This window comes from Bufo gargarizans, chromosome 3 (genome assembly GCF_014858855.1).
Source record: "Bufo gargarizans isolate SCDJY-AF-19 chromosome 3, ASM1485885v1, whole genome shotgun sequence".
Lineage (NCBI taxonomy): Eukaryota > Metazoa > Chordata > Amphibia > Anura > Bufonidae > Bufo > Bufo gargarizans.
Window position 1 is genome coordinate 587,917,141 of NC_058082.1, and position 22,936 is coordinate 587,940,076.

Below are 22,936 nucleotides of genomic sequence, written 5' to 3' on the forward strand. Positions count from 1 at the left end.
ATAGGTGATAAGTTCGCACAACAAGGAGACCAGTTCTCATGTTGAGTTTCATCATCTGGTCCTTTTGTTCCCAGGAGAGATAAGTCACCAGCATGGGTGTCTGTTAGTAGTTTATTCCTCTTTCCCCATTCAAAACACATACAAGTTTGGCCAAATTAAAGGGGTTCTCTGGGAATTAAGAAAATTAAAATAATTAATTATGACTTTATTATAAATATATTCCCAAATACCTTTAATTAGTTATAATGGATTGTTTTTTCCAGGGAGCAATGTTTAGGAGAAATAAAATGTCCGCCGTCCTATCAGTACACACAAAACCTGTCCTAATCACACAGCAGGACAAGTTACTTTACAGCACTGAGGTAAAGAGCTGCCTCATCCTCCTCTCTGCTCTGCTTGTCAGGGTTTATTATCCTGAATGCAGATGACAAGAGCTGAATCTTTGTAGGAATGGAGTTCATGAGGAGACAGAGAGGAGGTGAGGATGTGAATAATAAGCAGCAGCACTTGCATGCAGTCTCAATTACCACAGCCCCACATTACCACAGTCTGTCCTGTCCGTTGTCTCTGTACTTCATGTCTCCTCATGAATTCCTACAAAGATTCAGCTGAAGATCTTATCAGTCTTATTCAGGATCATAATCCCTGACAAGTAGGAGAGGAGGATGAGGCAGCTCTTTAGCTCACTGCTCTGAAGTAACTTTTCCACCTGTGTGATTAGGTCAGGTTTTGTGTCTACTAATAGGACGGCGGCCATTTTATTTCTCCAAATGATTGCTCCCTAGACAAAATGATCCATTATAATTAATAAACGGTATTTGAGAATATATTTATAATAAAGTAATATCTACATATTTCTACTTTCTTAATTCCCGGTTTGGAAGATTAGCGATGGTTTGGATAGAAGGTGTTTGGCCACCTTTAAGGATGGCACTTTTGATAGCAGATCTTCCCTTATAGCAGGGTGTTGCCTGAGTAAGGCTACTTTCACACTAGCGTTAATATTTTCCAGTATTAAGATCCGTCATAGGGATACCGGAAAAATAAAAACGCTTCCGTTTTGTCCCCATTCATTGTCAATGGGGACAAAACGTAAATGAACAGAACGGAATGCTCAAAAATGCATTCCGTTCCATTTGTTTGCATTCGCAAACCGCAGCATGCTCATGGGATGCGCAGCAAGACGGATCCGACATGACCCACAATGCAAGTCAATGGGGACGGATCTGTTTTCTCTGACACAATAGAAAACGGATCCGTCCCCCCATGACTTTTAATGGAGTTCATGACGGATCCGCCTTGGCAGTGTTAAAGATAATACAACCGGATACGTTCATAGTAGTGGAAGCGTTTTTGCTGAACCCTGCCGGATCCAGGAAAAACGCTAGTGTGAAAGTAGCCTTAAGGTGTTCTCCGTGTTCCATTGAAGGTGTGGACCCGGGCGTTATCATTTCCACTGTAGCCTGTAATACTAAACATATCAAAAAAACAACCCTAAACCTATAATATATCTCTAGAAAACATTAGTGCACGTTGCTATGGCCTGAGCTCCACTCCTCTCACTTCTTCTTTATATTTTCTCACTTCCTCCACCTATATCATGGTCATCATTGGACCTTCTTTCACATTTTATAACCAAAGATGGATCCAAACATTTGTCTCCAGGGTAACTTCAGAGGTGGTTACGCAAGCTTGTCTTATTTTTAGTCTTGGAGTTTACCAAGATGAATTTCTTAGAAACCTCTGGTGTTGTAGACCGCATACCATTGTGCAATCCTCATTCTTTACATAGATACTGAAAGCTTCTGAATTCTGTATAGGTGGGTGGTAAGGATGGTCAGGGTTGTCGTTTGAAAGAACGTGCTTTCTGCCACACTGTGCAGATCACCCAATTCTTCAGGCCAGAAGGCACATGCAAGGAAAAGGACTACCATAAAGATCCTCGGACTGCATAATTATCCATATTAAACCAGGGATACTTCTTGGTAGGGTTGATCATGCTGATAAAAAAAAATACCTTTCTTTTGTCTGTATGTTTAAACAGCTACAGAGATATTGTGTTCTTTATTCATATGCAGATTAGCAGGTTGGAGCATCGGGGGGAGGTGGGGCTGAATCCTTGGAACCCCTGTGCTCTGCGCACTCCCCCTCCCCTTGATTAACAGGGCTAGACATCAGCTTATTGAGGACAGAGCTGTGTCCTAGCATGTATATATTATATACACTATTTACTATAGCCTCACTATGTTGAGAATCCTGTTTTTTTATGCTTAGAAAGCTAATACGTATTACAGATTTTTCTCTTATAATGTAAAAAATAGAGATTTTCTATGTTTGAAAGCTAATACGTATTACTGGTTTATTCACAGACACAATATATCTTCGTAAAGAAACCAGTAATATGTTATTAGCTTTCTAAGTATAGAAAACCACTCTTCTCAATATGCCTATAGCCTTCATAGACTGTCCAAGATCAAAAGGCAGTGCATATTAGAAAGGTATTTGCTGTTTGTGACCAATATAGAATTGTACCTTTCGCATTTATATAATGGTTTGGCGGATCATTTGACGATCTTCATCCCTCAGTCTGGAAATTGCAGAGCTGATTGTGAGACTTTTTTTCATGTGAATGGTCTGTAGTCTCTGGCACCTACCACACTTTCTTGCTATGTGTGTGGATAGTTTGTAGTTTGGGACACCTACCACATAGAAGGAACTCAGGGACTTCTCCTATTATCATCATTGTAGCAGTTTCCCTAGATACAGCTATTCAGAAGAGACTGCACTGGGACTTGCCTTGGAATTGTGCCCTAATATCATTAGATGTACTACAACTCCTATTCTGCACTATAATAAACAGAGACTTGTTCATTTTCTACAATTGGCCTGGTTACTGACTTCAGCACCATTTGCCAGCCACAGCACTTACATCTCTTGCCATACACCCGAACAACATTTCATTGTATTGTACATTGTATAACATTGTATTGTACAGTGACAATAAAGGCATCTTATCTTATCTTAACTTATAACACTAAGGGCACCTCAACTACCATCAGGCAGGATCTCCAAAATTAGGGTGTGCCCTGAGAGAAGAAAGGGTGTGCCCTCCTATCACATTGGTGCGAGAATTCCCACTCTGAATAATTATTGTAGTCAGAGCCACTATCACTCCCATCCTCCTCGGCTTGTGGCACATCTGAAAATGCCAACTCGGCCCATCACTCGCCTCAGCGGTGGCCGGAAGATGCCAGTGATTGGCTGCAATGCTCATGTATGGTTGAGGTGACATCATCAGGAGCGGTAGCGTGGGATCTTCTAGGTAAGTACTGTACTATTATTTAATTCAGGCTAATCCAAATTGTCCAAATCCTTGCTGAAAATGGACAAGCCCTTTAAGGAGTTCTCTGGTTTAGATACCCCTTTTTTAAAATTAGGTAATTTTGTGGGGTATTGTACAGTGTCTCTCGCTGCCAAGGATCTGTCCTCTCCTGCATGACACAGAAAACCCACTGATTTAAATGACCGTGTAGTGCTTCATTTCCCCTGTGGTGGCACTGCAGATAATTGAAACACCTATTGGCATGTTTCCCCGTCTGTCCTAGCAGAAGAACATTTTGTGATCAGTTTATTGTCAAGAGAAACGTCTAATAAATAGAAATTGTCCAAGGTGGAGAACCCCTTTAATTTGCTTTAAAGGGTTACCTGCCTCACTATTCGAAGGGTTCCTAAAAGTGAGTTTGATACAGGGCTAGGACCACCAGAAATTACTTTTAGGAGCAAGTTTAATTTGTCTGCAACGCCACCAGACAGGAAACGATGAAGCACTGTCACGTTCTCATTGAAATTAAAGGGGTTGTCTGACAATTATGTTAAAGGTATTAACGGGAATCTGTCACCAGCGACCTCCCTATCCAGCGTTTCCATAGAAAAATAGCTGTGGTTCGCCTGATCAAAACACAGATTTCTTTTTGTTGATTCGAGCTTCCATTCCCGAGTTATAATGCTTTTTCTTAATATGCAAATTAGGCCTCTGGTGCAACAAGGGTGTCACTATTGCTCATTTTGCACCCAAGTGCCACTCCTTTCTGTGACCAGCTCCTCCCTCGCTGCTTTGCCACTCCCTGGTCCTGTCAATCAAAGCAGCCAGGGAGGGGCTGGGCAACAAAAGGAGTGGAGCCTGGGTGCAACAAGAGCAAGGGTGATGCCCTCATTGCACCAAAGGCCTAATTTGCATATTAATAAAAATCATTACCCAGGAAACAAAGCTTCAGATCAGCAAAATAAAAACAATGTTATAATTTTTACATTATTTTTTATTTCTAAACAAACTATATAAATTACAAAATGTCTAAAGTCCAATATGTTATCTTGCAGCTTACAGGGGTTGTTTACCTCCGGGGGATTTTCAGGCAGACCACCCTACATGTCTGGACCTGCGGAGGGAATTCTACTTACCCGATTCCCTTCTTACCTGAACCATTGGGTTCTGGCTCCTTTGCTCCCCCGCCACTAATGCAGATCTCAGATCTCCACACATCAACATGATCTGATTTGATGTGGTCATGTGGCTGCAGAGGTGACTTGTTTCCCATGCAGTATTTAGTGCCCTGGAGCAGGGGTACTTTGAAGTCTGGACATTTGTGGACATTTGCCCCCGTTTTCCCTATGCAAAGTCACAAACTTCTTACTTTATTTCACTTTAAAGGCTTAACGTGCATTGACTTATACTGTTTGATACAGTGTAAACGTATTTTATATGTATGTTGTGATATATATCATTTGCACTGCATTCGCACAGCACTGTAGAAAGGGTTACTGAATACTGAGAGACTCTTGGGGCTTTGAACGAGAAACTGGTAATTTTATACAGCTGCCATATGGTTTTAAGAAGAGCACCTTTTGGAGGTAAAAAGCCAGACTTGTTTACCACCAAACCAGACAGTCTGACCTTTTCAATGTCTGGTTTAGCTATGTTGTTATGTCTGAAAACCTGTTTTTGTCTGGAAAAACTGCTGTATCATTGCCACTGAGTATCATTGAAGCTCAATGAATGCAAGTCTATGACAGATGGGAGTTGTAACATTGTAACTGTTTGTGTTGAGCTTCTCCACTCCACCCCTCCCACTAGAAGGTTCTAGGTCAGCCAGAAACTGTATATAAGTAGAGCAGTCAGAGACCCTAGTGTTCTGCAGTTAGGGATCAGTGATTAGAAGAGGAGAGTCTGCCAGCCTATTGAGTGACCATCAAACCCTTCTTCTGCCAGGGAGGAGACTGGAGAAGCCAGCACAGTGCACTGCCCATATTGTTTTGCGCTTGAATTCCTCTAGTAAAGAAGCACACTGGTTTACTTCAGACTTATTTCCCATTCAGGTGCACCATGCCTCACCATCCCATCCGAAGAGCAGCAACACGAGGTGACGCCTTGATGGTGTCGGGGGACCCAGCATTGTGTTGGGGATATCTCAAACCCAGCCACTGCAGGTAAGAGACAAGTCACCGCTGTGGCAGTCATTGGTGAGGTGGAGGTTGGTGAGGGGAGACCTGAGATCTGCAGTGGGGGAAGGGGGGGATGCACTTGGCTGTATGATGGATCCATGTTGTTTAGATTTGATATTTGTCATCCGTAGACATCTGTGGACCCATGCTGCATGCATTTCATACAGAGGCATGGAGACAGCATCACATGGAGTGCCTAGATCTCCTTAATACACATCCATAGATACTCCGTGTGCTATTCATAGAGCTTGGATGTCGGGTGGACAACCGACCACACGATGGACATAAGACGCTCAGTAATGGCGGTATTTATTTATACATGATCCCTTTTCATCTCAGAGGATCTCTGCAATGGTTCCAGCCCTGGAATGTAAATAATTTGTCACCTTCTAATTTAGCAGTGTCATATGTTCACAAATCATGCTGGGAGTGTAACACCATGAATAAATGGATTTCTCACCCACATAACACTACCCAGCATTTTATGTCATGTGCCCACAAACCAAATAAAACAATCTATTTTCATTTCTATTCTGAGATTTCTAGTCATTGTCTTCACATATTTTTGCTTTGAAACTGTATGAAAATGAGAATCCAAAGATATCCATAGAGAATCTACATATAATTCTGGATCACTGTGTACATACCTTACTGATCCTGTACTAATCCTGAGTTACATCCTGTATTATACTCCAGAGCTGCACTCACTATTCTGCTGGTGGAGTCACTGTGTACATACATTACATTACTGATCCTGTACTAATCCTGAGTTACATCCTGTATTATACTCCAGAGCTGCACTCACTATTCTGCTGGTGCAGTCACTGTGTACATACATTACATTACTTATCCTGTACTGATCCTGAGTTACATCCTGTATTATACTCAAGAGCTGCACTCACTATTCTGCTGGTGCAGTCACTGTGTACATACATTACTTAACCTGTGCTGATCCTGAGTTACATCCTGTATTATACTCCAGAGCTGCACTCACTATTCTGCTGGTGCAGTCACTGTGTACATACATTACTTAACCTGTGCTGATCCTGAGTTACATCCTGTATTATACTCCAGAGCTGCACTCACTATTCTGCTGGTGGAGTCACTGTGTACATACCTTACTTATCCTGTACTGATCCTGAGTTACATCCTGTATTATACTCCAGAGCTGCACTCACTATTCTGCTGGTGCAGTCACTGTGTACATACATTACTTAACCTGTGCTGATCCTGAGTTACATCCTGTATTATACTCCAGAGCTGCACTCACTATTCTGCTGGTGGAGTCACTGTGTACATACATTACATTACTTATCCTGTACTGATCCTGAGTCCCATCCTTTATTATACTCCAGAGCTGCACTCACTATTCTGCTGGTGGAGTCACTGTGTACATACATTACATTACTTATCCTGTACTTATCCTAAGTTATATACTGTATTATACTCCAGAGCTGCACTCACTATTCTGCTGGTGGAGTCACTATGTACATACATTACATTACTTATCCTGTACTGATCCTGAGTTACATACTGTATTATACTCCAGAGCTGCACTCACTATTCTGCTGGTGGAGTCACTATGTACATACATTACATTACTTATCCTGTACTGCCATTCATACAGCATTCATATATGTGCCAAGTAATACTTGATTGTGTTCATCCCACCAGAGCCAGGCAGTGAAAACAACTGTCTGGTCCTGTCATTCAAACTGCAGCGGGAACGGTAGTTGCAGAGAGAGCAGAGTCTCTAGGTGTAATGGTAACGCCCCCGTTGCTCCTAGAGGCTCATTTGCATATATTAAAACTAAATTTTTCTGAGTAATGCGGGCACATATGGACATGGGACCAACACGGATACCTTCAGCTGCTAAGCGCAAATGTAACAGGCCAGCCAGTTTCATAGGGACATATCTGCTGACAGATGCCCTTTAATGTCTGTCAGTGGCCTCTTGCACACGACCATATGGCTTTTTCAGTATTTTGCGGTCCGCAAAAAACGGATCCGCAAAAAAAAACATGACGTCTGTGTGCATTCCCTTTTTTTGCGGAACGGAACAGCTGGCCCCTGATAGAACAGTACTATCCTTGTCCGTTATGCGGACAATAATAGAACATGTTCTATCTTTGAACGGAATGTAAAAACAGAAATACGAAAATGGAAGGCATACGGAGTACCTTCCGTTTTTTTTGCGGATCCATTGAAATGAATGGTTCCGTATAAGAGGCCTAACACTGACTGGCATCTGTCAGGCCTGCTTCTGCAACTGCGCCATCAGACTGTGAGAACTGCCTCCCTGCAGAGTACATGTGCTGTACTGGAAGGGGTTAATCATAAAAGTAAACTTTAAGGCGCCTTTCACAGGGGCGAGTTTTACACATGGGTGCAATGCGTGACGTGAACGCATTGCACCCGCACTGAATCCGGACCCATTAATTTCTATGGGGCTGTGCACATGAGCGGTGATTTTTACACATTACTTGTGCGTTGCGTGAAAATTGCAGCAAGCTCTATATTGTGCATTTTTCTTGTACATAGGAGCAGTATTATAGTAGTTATATTCTTGTACATAGGAGGCAGAATTATAGTAGTTATATTCTTGTACATAGGAGCAGTATTATGGTAGTTATATTCTTGTACATAGAAGCAGTATTATAGTAGTTATATTCTTGTACACAGAAGCAGTATTATAGTAGTTATATTCTTGTACATAGGAGGCAGTATTATAGTAGTTATATTCTTGTACATAGGAGGCAGTATTATAGTAGTTATATTCTTGTACACAGGAGAGTATTATAGTAGTTATATTCTTGTACATAGGAGCAGTATTATAGTAGTTATATTCTTCTACATTGGAGCAGTATTATAGTAGTTATATTCTTGTACATAGGAGCAGTATTATAGTAGTTATATTCTTGTACATAGGAGGCAGTATTATAGTAGTTTTATTCTTGTACATAGGAGGCAGTATTATAGTAGTTATATTCTTGTACATAGGGGCAGTATTATAGTAGTTATATTCTTGTACATAGGAGCAGTATTATAGTAGTTATATTCTTGTACATAGGAGGCAGTATTATAGTAGTTATATTCTTGTACATGGGAGGCAGTATTATAGTAGTTATATTCTTGTACATAGGAGACAGTATTATAGTAGTTATATTCTTGTACATAGGATGCAGTGTTATAGTAGTTATATTATTGTACATAGGAGGCAGTATTATAGTAGTTATATTCTTGTACATAGGAGGCAGTATTATAGTAGTTATATTCTTGTACATAGGAGGCAGTATTATAGTAGTTATATTCTTGTACATAGGAGGCAGTATTATAGTAGTTATATTCTTGTACATAGGAGCAGTATTATAGTAGTTATATTCTTGTACATTGGAGCAGTATTATAGTAGTTATATTCTTGTACATAGGAGCAGTATTATAGTAGTTATATTCTTGTACATAGGAGGCAGTATTATAGTAGTTTTATTCTTGTACATAGGAGGCAGTATTATAGTAGTTATATTCTTGTACATAGGGGCAGTATTATAGTAGTTATATTCTTGTACATAGGAGCAGTATTATAGTAGTTATATTCTTGTACATAGGAGGCAGTATTATAGTAGTTATATTCTTGTACATAGGAGGCAGTATTATAGTAGTTATATTCTTGTACATAGGAGGCAGTATTATAGTAGTTATATTCTTGTACACAGGGGAGTATTATAGTAGTTATATTCTTGTACATAGGAGCAGTATTATAGTAGTTATATTCTTGTACATTGGAGCAGTATTATAGTAGTTATATTCTTGTACATAGGAGCAGTATTATAGTAGTTATATTCTTGTACATAGGAGGCAGTATTATAGTAGTTTTATTCTTGTACATAGGAGGCAGTATTATAGTAGTTATATTCTTGTACATAGGGGCAGTATTATAGTAGTTATATTCTTGTACATAGGAGCAGTATTATAGTAGTTATATTCTTGTACATAGGAGGCAGTATTATAGTAGTTATATTCTTGTACATAGGAGGCAGTATTATAGTAGTTATATTTTTGTACATGGGAGGCAGTATTATAGTAGTTATATTCTTGTACATAGGAGGCAGTATTATAGTAGTTATATTCTTGTACATAGGAGCAGTATTATAGTAGTTATATTCTTGTACATAGGAGGCAGTATTATAGTAGTTATATTCTTGTACATAGGAGGCAGTATTATAGTAGTTATATTCTTGTACATAGGAGGCAGTATTATAGTAGTTATATTCTTGTACATAGGAGGCAGTATTATAGTAGTTATATTCTTGTACATAGGAGGCAGTATTATAGTAGTTATATTCTTGTACATAGGAGCAGTATTATAGTAGTTATATTCTTGTACATTGGAGCAGTATTATAGTAGTTATATTCTTGTACATAGGAGCAGTATTATAGTAGTTATATTCTGTACATAGGAGGCAGTATTATAGTAGTTTTATTCTTGTACATAGGAGGCAGTATTATAGTAGTTATATTCTTGTACATAGGAGGCAGTATTATAGTAGTTATATTCTTGTACATAGGAGCAGTATTATAGTTTACATAGGAGGCAGTATTATAGTAGTTATTCTTGTACATAGGAGGCAGTATTATAGTAGTTATATTCTTGTACACGGGAGGCAGTATTATAGTAGTTATATTCTTGTACATAGGAGACAGTATTATAGTAGTTATATTCTTGTACATAGGAGGCAGTATTATAGTAGTTATATTATTGTACATAGGAGGCAGTATTATAGTAGTTATATTCTTGTACATAGGAGGCAGTATTATAGTAGTTATATTCTTGTACATAGGAGGCAGTATTATAGTAGTTATATTCTTGTACATAGGAGGCAGTATTATAGTAGTTATATTCTTGTACATAGGAGCAGTATTATAGTAGTTATATTCTTGTACGTAGGAGCAGTATTATAGTAGTTTTATTCTTGTACATAGGAGGCAGTATTATAGTAGTTATATTCTTGTACATAGGGGCAGTATTATAGTAGTTATATTCTTGTACATAGGAGCAGTATTATAGTAGTTATATTCTTGTACATAGGAGGCAGTATTATAGTAGTTATATTCTTGTACATAGGAGGCAGTATTATAGTAGTTATATTCTTGTACACGGGAGGCAGTATTATAGTAGTTATATTCTTGTACATAGGAGACAGTATTATAGTAGTTATATTCTTGTACATAGGAGGCAGTATTATAGTAGTTATATTATTGTACATAGGAGGCAGTATTATAGTAGTTATATTCTTGTACATAGGAGGCAGTATTATAGTAGTTATATTCTTGTACATAGGAGCAGTATTATAGTAGTTATATTCTTGTCCATAGGAGGCAGTATTATAGTAGTTATATTCTTGTACATAGGAGGCAGTATTATAGTAGTTATATTCTTGTACACGGGAGGCAGTATTATAGTAGTTATATCTTGTACATAGGAGACAGTATTATAGTAGTTATATTCTTGTACATAGGAGGCAGTATTATAGTAGTTATATTATTGTACATAGGAGGCAGTATTATAGTAGTTATATTCTTGTACATAGGAGGCAGTATTATAGTAGTTATATTCTTGTACATAGGAGGCAGTATTATAGTAGTTATATTCTTGTACATAGGAGGCAGTATTATAGTAGTTATATTCTTGTACATAGGAGCAGTATTATAGTAGTTATATTCTTGTACGTAGGAGCAGTATTATAGTAGTTATATTATTGTACATAGGAGCAGTATTATAGTAGTTATATTCTTGTACATAGGAGCAGTATTATAGCAGTTATATTCTTGTACATAGGAGCAGTATTATAAAATGCAGTGAATGGGGCTGCGTGAAAATTGCAAGCATCCGCAAGCATGTGCGGATGCGGTGCGATTTTCAAGCATGGTTGCTAGGATGAAAGTCTATTCACTGTATTATTTTCCCTTATAACATGGTATAAGGGAAAATAATAGCATTCTTTAATACAGAATGCTTAGTAGAAGGTCAATTGAGGGTTAAAAAAAACTTTAAAAAAATAACTCACCTCCTTCAATTGATCGCGTAGCTGCTGGTCTTCTGTTCTTTCTTTAGGACCTGTCAAAGGACCTGTGGTGACGTCACTGTGCTCATCACATGATGCATCACATGATCCATCACCATAGTGATGGACCATGTGATTAGCTCAGTGACGTCACCACAGGTCCTTTGACAGGTCCTGAAGAAAGAACAGGAAACCAGCAGCTACGCGATCAATTAGAGGAGGTGAGTTATTTTTTTTGTTTTTTTAACCCTCAATTTACCTTCTACTAAGCCTTCTGTATTAAGAATGCTATTATTTTCCCTTATAACCATGTTATAAGGGAAGATAATAAAATTTACAGAATACTGAACCCAAACCCGAACTTCTGTGAAGAAGTCCTGATTCGAGTCTGGGTATCAAACATGCCGATTTTTCTCACGCGCGTGCAAAACGCATTAAAACTGGGAAAAATTATGCATGTTCCCGCAACGCAACCGTATCTTTTCCCGCAACGCCCTCGTGAAACCAGCCTAAGGGGTCTTGTACCATATGGAAATCTTGTGAGGTTACAGCCCTGTACTGGGATGAAGGGGAGGTGGGACTGAGCTGCAAAACCACAGATATTAAGCCTCATTTCCACGTCAGTGTTCTCCACGGACAGCACACGTCCCCATCCATTTTACACATCCGTGTTTTAGCACGGTCCGTGGTTCTGTTTTTTTTTTTAGCACGGATGCGCGCTCTATTTTGTCCGTGTTCACGGATCCATCACGCCCATTATAGTCTATGAGTCCAGGAAAACCACAGATGCAACACGGATACCATACGTGTTTCACGGATTATTAGGAAGAGATGCTTTGAAAATTATTTTTCAGCTGTGCAGGGTCAGTGACACACGGATGACAGACGGACAGCAAAAAACAGTCACAAGGACTCAACACGAACATCTTCACGGAGACATCAATGAACGCCTTTTCGCGGATTTAAGCACGGACACGGATGGCTGGATGAGGCTTCAGGCTGGATTCACACATACATGTTCCTGTTGTATTATACGTCCACATTGCTTGCATGAGTCACGCCCCGACTACTGGAAACACTCCTGAAAAAGACCTTTAATAACTGAGACGAACTCACAGCACAGGTGTTCCTGACGGATCCGTCATGGCTATAGAAGACATAATACAACCGGATCCGTTCATGACGGATGCATGCGGTTGTGTTATTGTAACGGAAGTCTTTTTGCAGATCCATGACGGATCCGCAAATAACACTAGTGTGAAAGTAGCCTAATACGTGGTGTGAACAGAGCCTAAGATGCAAACAGAGTTAGAACAGCAGTGGCTACAAGGCAAAGATCTCATCCCAATGTTTATCTGGGGTCTTGCCCATATATCACAGCAGTTAATCTCCAGAGATATGGATTTTATGGTCTTAAGTAGATTTGTTAGAGGAGAGACATGCTGTGCTGCCAGACTCGGAGAGCCTGTGACGGCTTGCAGCTGCCTCTGTGCATTCCTGGGAGTTCTGAGCAAGTAAGGACAGGACAAGATGACAGCCCTGAGTGTGCTTTCGTAAGAAATGTCTTATAAAGTGCAGGCATGCTGGAGGAGTTTGGGAGAATCCATGTGAAGTGTGTCTCCTTAAGAGTCCCCAAAATCAGTGTTGTCCTCTATATTCACCAATGCATCGTGTCCAGGTGTAGGATAACGCTGCCATATCTCACAAAAATCTAAATGTTGCAGTTGTATCCATCACTGCATTTTATAATACTGCTCCTATGTGCAAGAATATAACTACTATAATACTGCTCCTATGTACAAGTATATAACTACTATAATACTGCTCCTATGTACAAGAATATAACTACTATAATACTGCTCCTATGTACAAGAATATAACTACTATAATACTGCTCCTATGTACAAGAATATAACTACTATAATACTGCTCCTATGTACAAGAATATAACTACTATAATACTGCCCCCTATGTACAAGAATATAACTACTATAATACTGCTCCTATGTACAAGAATATAACTACTATAATACTGCTCCTATGTACAAGAATATAACTACTATAATACTGCCCCCTATGTACAAGAATATAACTACTATAATACTGCTCCTATGTACAAGAATATAACTACTATAATACTGCTGCTATGTACAAGAATATAACTACTATAACACTGCCTCCTATGTACAAAAATATATAACTACTATAATACTGCATCCTACGTACAAGAATATAACTACTATAATACTGCTCATATGTACAAGAATATAACTACTATAATACTGCCTCCTATGTACAAGAATATAACTACTATAATACTGCTCATATGTACAAGAATATAACTACTATAATACTGCCTCCTATGTACAAGAATATAACTACTATAATACTGCTCATATGTACAAGAATATAACTACTATAATACTGCTCCTGTGTACAATAATACAACTACTATAATACTGCTCCTGTGTACAAGAATACAACTACTATAATACTGCTCCTATGTACAAGAATATAACTACTATAATACTGCTCCTGTGTACAAGAATACAACTACTATAATACTGCTCCTGTGTACAAGAATATAACTACTATAATACTGCCTCCTATGTACAAGAATATATCTACTATAATACTGCTGCTATGTACAAGAATATAACTACTATAATACTGCTCCTATGTACAAGAATATAACTACTATAATACTGCTCCTATGTACAAGAATATAACTACTATAATACTGCCTCCTATGTACAAGAATATAACTACTATAATACTGCCTCCTATGTACAAGAATATAACTACTATAATACTGCTCCTATGTACAAGTATATAACTACTATAATACTGCCTCATATGTACAATAATATAACTACTATAATACTGCTCCTGTGTACAAGAATATAACTACCATATACTGCTCCTATGTACAAGTATATACTACTATATACTGCCTCATATGTACAAGAATATAACTACTATAATACTGCTCCTATGTACAAGTATATAACTACTATAATACTGCCTCCTATGTACAAGAATATAACTACTATAATACTGTCTCCTATGTACAAGAATATAACTACTATAATACTGCCTCATATGTACAATAATATAACTACTATAATACTGCTCCTGTGTACAAGAATATAACTACTATAATACTGCTCCTATGTACAAGTATATAACTACTATGATACTGCCTCATATGTACAAGAATATAACTACTATAATACTGCTCCTATGTACAAGTATATAACTACTATAATACTGCCTCCTATGTACAAGAATATAACTACTATAATACTGCTCCTATGTACAAGATTATAACTACTATAATACTGCTCCTATGTACAAGAATATAACTACTATAATACTGCCTCCTATGTATAAGAATATAACTACTATAATACTGATCCTATATACAAGAATATATCTACTATAATACTGCTCCTATATACAAGAATATAACTACTATAATACTGCTCCTATGTACAAGAATATAACTACTATAACACTACTCCTATGTACAAGAATATAACTACTATAATACTGTCTCCTATGTACAAGAATATAACTACTATAATACTGCCTCCTATGTACAAGAATATAACTACTATAATACTGTCTCCTATGTACAAGAATATAACTACTATAATACTGCTCCTATGTACAAGAATATAACTACTATAATACTGCCTCCTATGTACAAGAATATAACTACTATAATACTGCTCCTATGTACAAGAATATAACTACTATAATACTGCTTCCTATGTACAAGAATATAACTACTATAATACTGCCTCCTATGTACAAGAATATAACTACTATAATACTGCTCCTATGTACAAGTAATATAACTACTATAATACTGCTCCTATGTACAAGAATATAACTACTATAATACTGCCTCATATGTACAAGAATATAACTACTATAATACTGTCTCCTATGTACAAGAATATAACTACTATAATACTGCCTCATATGTACAAGAATATAACTACTATAATACTGCTCCTATGTACAAGAATATACTACTATAATACTGCTCCTATGTACAAGATATAACTACTATAATACTGCCTCCTATGTACAAGAATATAACTACTATAATACTGCCTCCTATGTACAAGAATATAACTACTATAATACTGCCTCCTATGTACAAGATATAACTACTATAATACTGCCTCCTATGTACAAGAATATAACTACTATAACTACTGCTCCTATGTACAAGAATATAACTACTATATACTGCCCCCTATGTACAAGAATATAACTACTATAATACTGCTCCTATGTACAAGATATAACTACTATAATACTGCCTCCTATGTACAAGAATATTAACTACTATAATACTGGCCTCCTATGTACAAGTATATAACTACTATAATACTGCCCCTAGTACAGTATATGTACTCTAATCTGCCCTATGTACAATATATAATACTTAATACTGCTCTATGTACAAGTATATAACTACTATAATACTGCCTCTATGTACAAGATATAACTACTATAATACTGCCTCCTATGTACAAGAATATACTACTATAATACTGCCTCCATATACAGATATACTGTCTAGATAGATAACTACTATAATACTGCCTCCTATGTACAAGATATAACTACTATAATACTACCTCCTATGTACAAGAATATAACTACTATAATACTGCTCCTATGTACAAGAATATAACTACTATAATACTGCTCCTATGTACAAGATATAACTACTATAATACTGCTCTATGTACAAGAATATACTACTATAATACTGCTCCTATGTACAAGAATATATCTACTATAATCCTGACCCTATGTACAAGAATATAACCTACTATAATACTGCTCCTATGTACAAGAATATAACTACTATAATACTGCTCCTATGTACAAGAATATAACTACTATAATACTGCTCCTATGTACAAGAATATAACTACTATAATACCGCTCCTATGTACAAGAATATAACTACTTTAATACTGCCTCCTATGTACAGGAATATAACTACTATAATACTGCTCCTATGTACAAGAATATACCTACTATAATACTGTGGGTAGTTACTGAACTAACCACTATCGCCTTACTTGTTGCGTCTGTTTTGTTTTTCTATATGACGGTATTATTCACATTGGAGGCGGTTATGTCTTGTGTTCTTCTGACCTCCGTTCATGTCTGACAATGTTCTAATGTCCGAGCCATTTATCACTGGAATCTTAGCAATGTCAAGTCAACCTGTTAATCCGCTCACACGTGCAGACCCGGATTTCTCCACGCTGTCAGTGACGTCGCGCCGTTTCTCTCTCTAGTAATGGGATGAGCTGTCTGAGTGTATCACTGATCATCAATTTGGGGAAGACGCGTGTGTTCACTTCCAGATTGACTTATGCTCCGAAGCTGTACACAATTTGTTATTTTTATTTACGACATAATGAAGATGTTACGGACACTTTACTTCCAACAATTGTTTTCATCCAGATTTTGCAGAATTCTGAAGGGTTCATCACGATTAGGGTCCATTCAGACGTCCGTAGTGTATTGCGGATCCGAAATACACCCGGCTGGCACCCCCATAGAACTGCCTATTCTTGTCCGCAATTGCGGACCAGAATAGAACGTGTTCTATTTTTTTCGGGAGCCGCGGACCAGGAGTTTAGATGCGGACATAAATGCGGATGCGGACAGCACACTCTGTGCTGTCCTTATCTCTTCCGGCCCCATAGAGAATGAATGGATCCAGATTCGTTCCGCAACGTTGCGGAACGGATTCGGACTCATTCTACGGATGTGTGAATGGACCCTAAATGTAAAAAACAAAAATCAGACATCATATAGCAGAGGACAATCCTCACATGGATCCAGAGATCTCCCCATTCATTGCTCCAATTACCCTGATAGATTTATTTCAAGCTGGCAGCTCAGGGGAGTGTCCATTCTGCTACAGATCCCTCTTGTCACAGCTCAGGGGTGTGTCCTTTTTGCTGCAGCTCTCTCAGTGTCTCACCTAAGGAGGCATGTCCTTTCTGCTGCAGCTCTCTTTCTATCAAAGTTTAGGGGGTATGTCCTTTTTGCTGACACTCTGTCTGTCATAGGTCAGTGGTGTGTCCTTTCTGCAGTCACTCTCGCGTTCACAGCTCAGGGGTGTGTCCTTTCTGCAGCCGCTTTCTCTGTCAAAGCTCAGGGGTGTGTCCTTTCTGCAGCCACTCTCGCTTTCACAGCTCAGGGGTGTGTCCTTTCTGCAGCCACTCTAGCTTTCACAGCTCATGGGTGTGTCCTTTCTGCAGCCGCTCTCTCTGTCATAATTCAGGGGTGTATCCTTTCTGCAGCCGCTCTCTCTGTCATAGCTCGGGGGAGTGTCCTTTCTGCAGCAGCTCTGTCCCTGTAACTGTCACTGCTTCTAACAGTAGATATGGCTGGTGGCAGTATGGAAGGATGGAACTGAGCATGTGCAACCTCAGTGATGTCACTGAAGCCCATCAGTTTGGCTCCTAGAGGTGCAGGAATTCGAGATATCCTTGTGAGTAACCCAACCCTAATTACAGTACAGGGGTCCCTCAAGTTACAATATTAATTGGTTCCAGGATGACCATTGTATGTTAAGTAATTGGTTCCAAAGCCCCAAAATGCCATCCAAGATAAGAGAAAATTAAGATTTAAGAAAAATAAGCAGATAACTAAGAGAGATAAGACAAGTCCTTAGATATAACAGTCTGGAATAGCCGCTAAATAGCAACTAATACAACTATTTCACCAGAGAAGTGGCCTGGATTGGTTGGATCGGGGTCTGAGACATTGGATGCTGAGTCTGGTCTCCACTTACGATGGGTCAGAAAGGACCACTGTCTGCTGGAATTATTGTATCCTGAGGGATCACTGTGTATCTACGTATGACATACAATATAACTTGGGTTATAACCTGGATAGCTCTGGGATTAGTAAATTCTGGCTGCTTGTTTTTCGGATGACCAATCACAGAACCAAAATCTAACAAAACTTAACCATACTCAGCATTCTGATTGTTCTCCGATATCCATGAGCAAGCAGAGGTGTGGAAGGGCGGTTAGGGCATTTCAAGTGACGTTAGATTGTAATATACATGCAATAAAAATATTAGTTTTTTTTATGTACATTACATCTCTGGTAGCGCCCCCTGCTGTTTATCTTTCTAGTCCACCTTCTCCTCCATTCAGTGGTGGACGGACATGCTCAGTAGTTTCCCTGCTCCCTTATCCTCAGTGCCAGCGTAATAATCTCAGCCCAGACACCAGAAGGAAATAGTGGGGGCAATACTTACCATATGCGTGTCTCGGGCTATGTGACAGACTATTTTCTATGCAGGGGAGGAAAGTGTTAGCACAAGCTGATTGCAGTGCATTCTGGAAACACACGTGTGTAATGAGCTGCTGCCCACCCCCAGAAAGGGAAGAAAGGACTCCAAAAATGTGAGGAAAAAAACATTTAAATGGGTGGGATGGTGGGCAGTAAAAGGAGCATTATTTATATTGGGGGTCACTATGAGGCCATTATAGATACTGGGGGCACTATGAAGGCATTATTGATACTGTGGGCACTATGAAGCCATTATAGATACTGGGGGCACTATTAAGGCATTATAGATACTGGGGGCACTATTAAGGCATTATTGATGGGTGTACTATGGGGCCATTTTAGATACTGGGGGCACTATGGGGCCATTATAGATACTGGGGGCACTATTAAGGCATTATTGATACTGTGGGCACTATGGGGCAATTATAGATACTGGGGGCACTATGAAGACATTATTGATGGGTGTACTATGGGGCCATTATAGATACTGGGGGCACTATGAGGCCATTATAGATACTGGGGGCACTATGAAGGCATTATTGATACTGGGGGCACTATGGGGCAATTATAGATACTGGGGGCACTATGAAGGCATTATTGATGGGTGTACTATGGGGCCATTATAGATACTGGGGGCACTTTGGAGCCGTTACATATACTGGGGCACTATGAGGCCATTATAGATACTGGGGGCACTATGAAGCCATTTTAGATACTATGGCACTATGCGACCAATATAGATTCTGGAGGCACTATGGAGCCATTATAGATACTGGGAACACTAACTATGGGTCCACAATAGATTCTGGAGGCACTATGGGGCCATTATAGATTCTGGAGGCACTATGGGGCCATTATAGATTCTGGAGGCACTATGGGTCCATTATAGATTCTGGAGGCACTATGGGGCCATTATAGATACTATGGGGGCCATTGGATGCCAAGGGGACACTATTATTTATACTGAGGGCATTGCAAGGGTTTGGATGTTAGAAAAACAATGACATTTATCCGTTTTCATCCAATATTTTTTTTAACAGCTGTTAAAAATTGATACATGGCCAGAAAATGGATGTGCACACGGATGCAAAACAGCCATAAAAAACTGACAGTTTATCCAGTTTCTTTCACTGTCGTGTGAATGCACCCTAACCCTGGGCATTAGAGATGGCCTTGCGGTTCGCCCGGCGGTCTTTTCGCGCGAACCTTGCGTGTTCGCGATTCACAGAACATGCGAACATATGAAGATATTCGCGCCCGCCATATTCTTTTACATTGTGAAGAACTTTGACCCATGACACATCCATCAGGTGGTACAGGACAGCCAATAGAGACGTTTCAGCACATGGACGCCCCCCCTACCTTATAAATAGACCTGATCTGGCCGCCATTTTACATTCAGTGTTTTGCCAGTGTAGGGAGAGGTTGCTGTGTGGAGCAGGGACAGACTGTTAGGGACACCAAACGCTAGCTAATAGGGCCACAAAAGTCCTATTAAGGACCGGTATAGGTGTGCTATCGATAGGTGTGATACACAGAGGGTGCGATGTACTTATAATATACTTTTCTAATGAGTCAAAAACACATAGATGTATATAGTGATCACCTGGAAGTCAGGGACCTAGGGGCTGGGGGCTTACTAGGGCCATTTATATATAGGGTAAGGTTCCGGACAGGGTCGCTCTTATCAGGGCGGGTGGTCTGTGGTTAGGCTATCAGGGCCAGAATAGCTCCCCCTGTAGGGCAATATCAGGGACAGTTCTTTGCCCACCCTGTCCTTCAATACCACATCATCATCTAGCCCAGGGATGGATGTTTTTTGCTTTCCCTCCGGGATTCATGGATGTGCACTGGAACCCCCCGGATTGTGGTAGGACATATGGTTTCTGATTTGGTGCCGCCGAGCACTTGTTATTGCCGACCACATCCATGCTTTTTGCTTAACTTTAATAATTTAATTTATTTTCATTTTGAGGGATATCTCAAAATTTTGCGGAACGGGTGCAGACCCATTCATTTTAAATGGGGCCGGAATCTGCTGTCCTCATCCACATTTGCGGATCCGCACTTCCGCATCCGTGCTTCCGTTTCCGAAAAAAAAATAGAACATGTCCTATTCTTGTCCGCAATTGCAGACAAGATTTGACATTTTATGTTATAGTGCCGGCGATGTGCGGTCCGCAAATTGCGGAATGCACATTGCCGGTGTCCGTGTTTTGTGGATCCGCAAAACACTTACGGACGTGTGAATGGACCCTCATAGTAACATTATTAAAGGTTGTATATTCTAATGGATTGCCTTCCGTGTACAATGTTATAATATACTTTCTATGTAGTGCATTTGTATTGTGCGGCAGTTGTGCGCGGTTCTGCTGCGATACTGCAGGTATATAGAGGGACAAGCGTTATTGGAACAAATCATTTCTACTGGTGTGATATACCAGTCGCCCCCCCCAAAAAAACTGATTGAAGCTGGGTGTTATATACCAATATACTTTCTTTATAGTGCATTTGGGTACTGTACAGTGCATTTGCGCATGCGCGTACGCGAAAATTACATTGTCGATATTTCTCATTGAAAAAAATTATGAATGGAGATCGCAAATTGGAATAATACATCTGGTCGGTCACTGTCCATGTTGTGGGACTATTTGTGCACTTCTAGTAATTATTTCTTGGCTGAAAATATGAGCTGAAGGTTTTTCAGGTTCGCCTGCCATTAAAATGAATGGGACCCGCCGCGAACTTGCGGTCCGCGAACATTTGATCGCGTTCGCGAACTGTCCCGGCAGATGTTTGTCCATCACTACTGGGCATTACTCAGTTGACGTCTAGTCCAAGAACGGTAGACGTCTTGTGTTATACAATATTCCTAATACGACGTTCACTATTACATCTGTGCTGCGGTGCCAGAATATACACACCCATCACTTATCACGGATGGCACTGGCTACATCGTGGTGCCAACTTCATATATTATCTGGGTCTGAACATTTTCTTCCAGCGCAGTGCAGCCTGTTCCAGATACGGCAGGAAAGTACAACATTTTGCAATCAAGGTGCATTAAGGTGTGGCGAGCTAAACTTCTCTCTTGAGGCTGTTGACTAATACCAATAGCAATGCTTACAAATGTGTAGATGTCACCCCATGGGGTCATCAGGTGGTCGGCCGCATCTCCAGGACTACTGAGAACGCTACTCACGTGAACCGTCAGGGATTTGGACCACCGTGGAGTATCCCATAGGGTTACAAAGAGTCTACTATGCAACATAGTTTCAATGGAGGGTATCAATGTCCAAGAAGGCATTAGGGCAATGCTCGGGGGGTCCATTTCTTACCCCTTTATTATTTACAGAATTTGCTAAATTGGTAGGTAAGGGGCCCAAGATCTGCTCTGGGGGCCCAGATTAGCTTTGCCACTGACGATACCTCCGTATCACAAGGACATAGATGTTGCCACTAATGACTAGTTTCTTGAAAAGCACTTATCAGCAGGATGAACATTATTAAACCAAGAATACTGCCTGGTAGGGTTGATCCTTCTGATCATAATATAACTATCAGTTGTGGCAGTCGTAGGGGGGGAAAAAACTGTTATTTTTTCATGCAAATGAGGGCTTCAGTGCACTGAAGGGGTGGGGCCTAACCCCTCAAGGTACCTCATTTGCCCAGGTTTCCAGTGCTGGCCACACCCCTCAGTGCACTGAAACCCTTATTTCCATAAAGAATAAAATAAGACAAGACGGGTATCACTTCAGTCAGTAGGATCAACACTACCATATTTTATTAGGGTTCATCCTGCCGATAGGTGCCCTTTAATGGGCACCTCCATATCCAACTGTCTGCATAGCTACATAGCTGTGGGTCACTTGATTTAAAATGCTGTTTTTATTCTGTTTTTCTTAATATGCAAATGAGGCCTTTGGTGCAATGAGGGCATCCCCATTGCTCTTTTTACAATCAAGCCCCGCTTCTTTCTGGGGCCAGCCCCGCCCTGGCTGCTTTGCCACTGTGTGTCAAT

At 39.6% G+C, this 22,936-nt stretch overlaps 1 long non-coding RNA gene across 1 annotated transcript; it reads left to right on the plus strand.

The window, feature by feature from the left end:
* The first annotated feature begins 1,860 nt into the window (after positions 1 to 1,860).
* On the plus strand, positions 1,861 to 5,985 carry LOC122930543. The gene is made up of 3 exons (XR_006388144.1): positions 1,861 to 1,985; positions 5,374 to 5,484; positions 5,631 to 5,985. It is a non-coding gene; the product is annotated as an uncharacterized LOC122930543 (long non-coding RNA).
* The last annotated feature ends 16,951 nt before the right edge of the window (positions 5,986 to 22,936 follow it).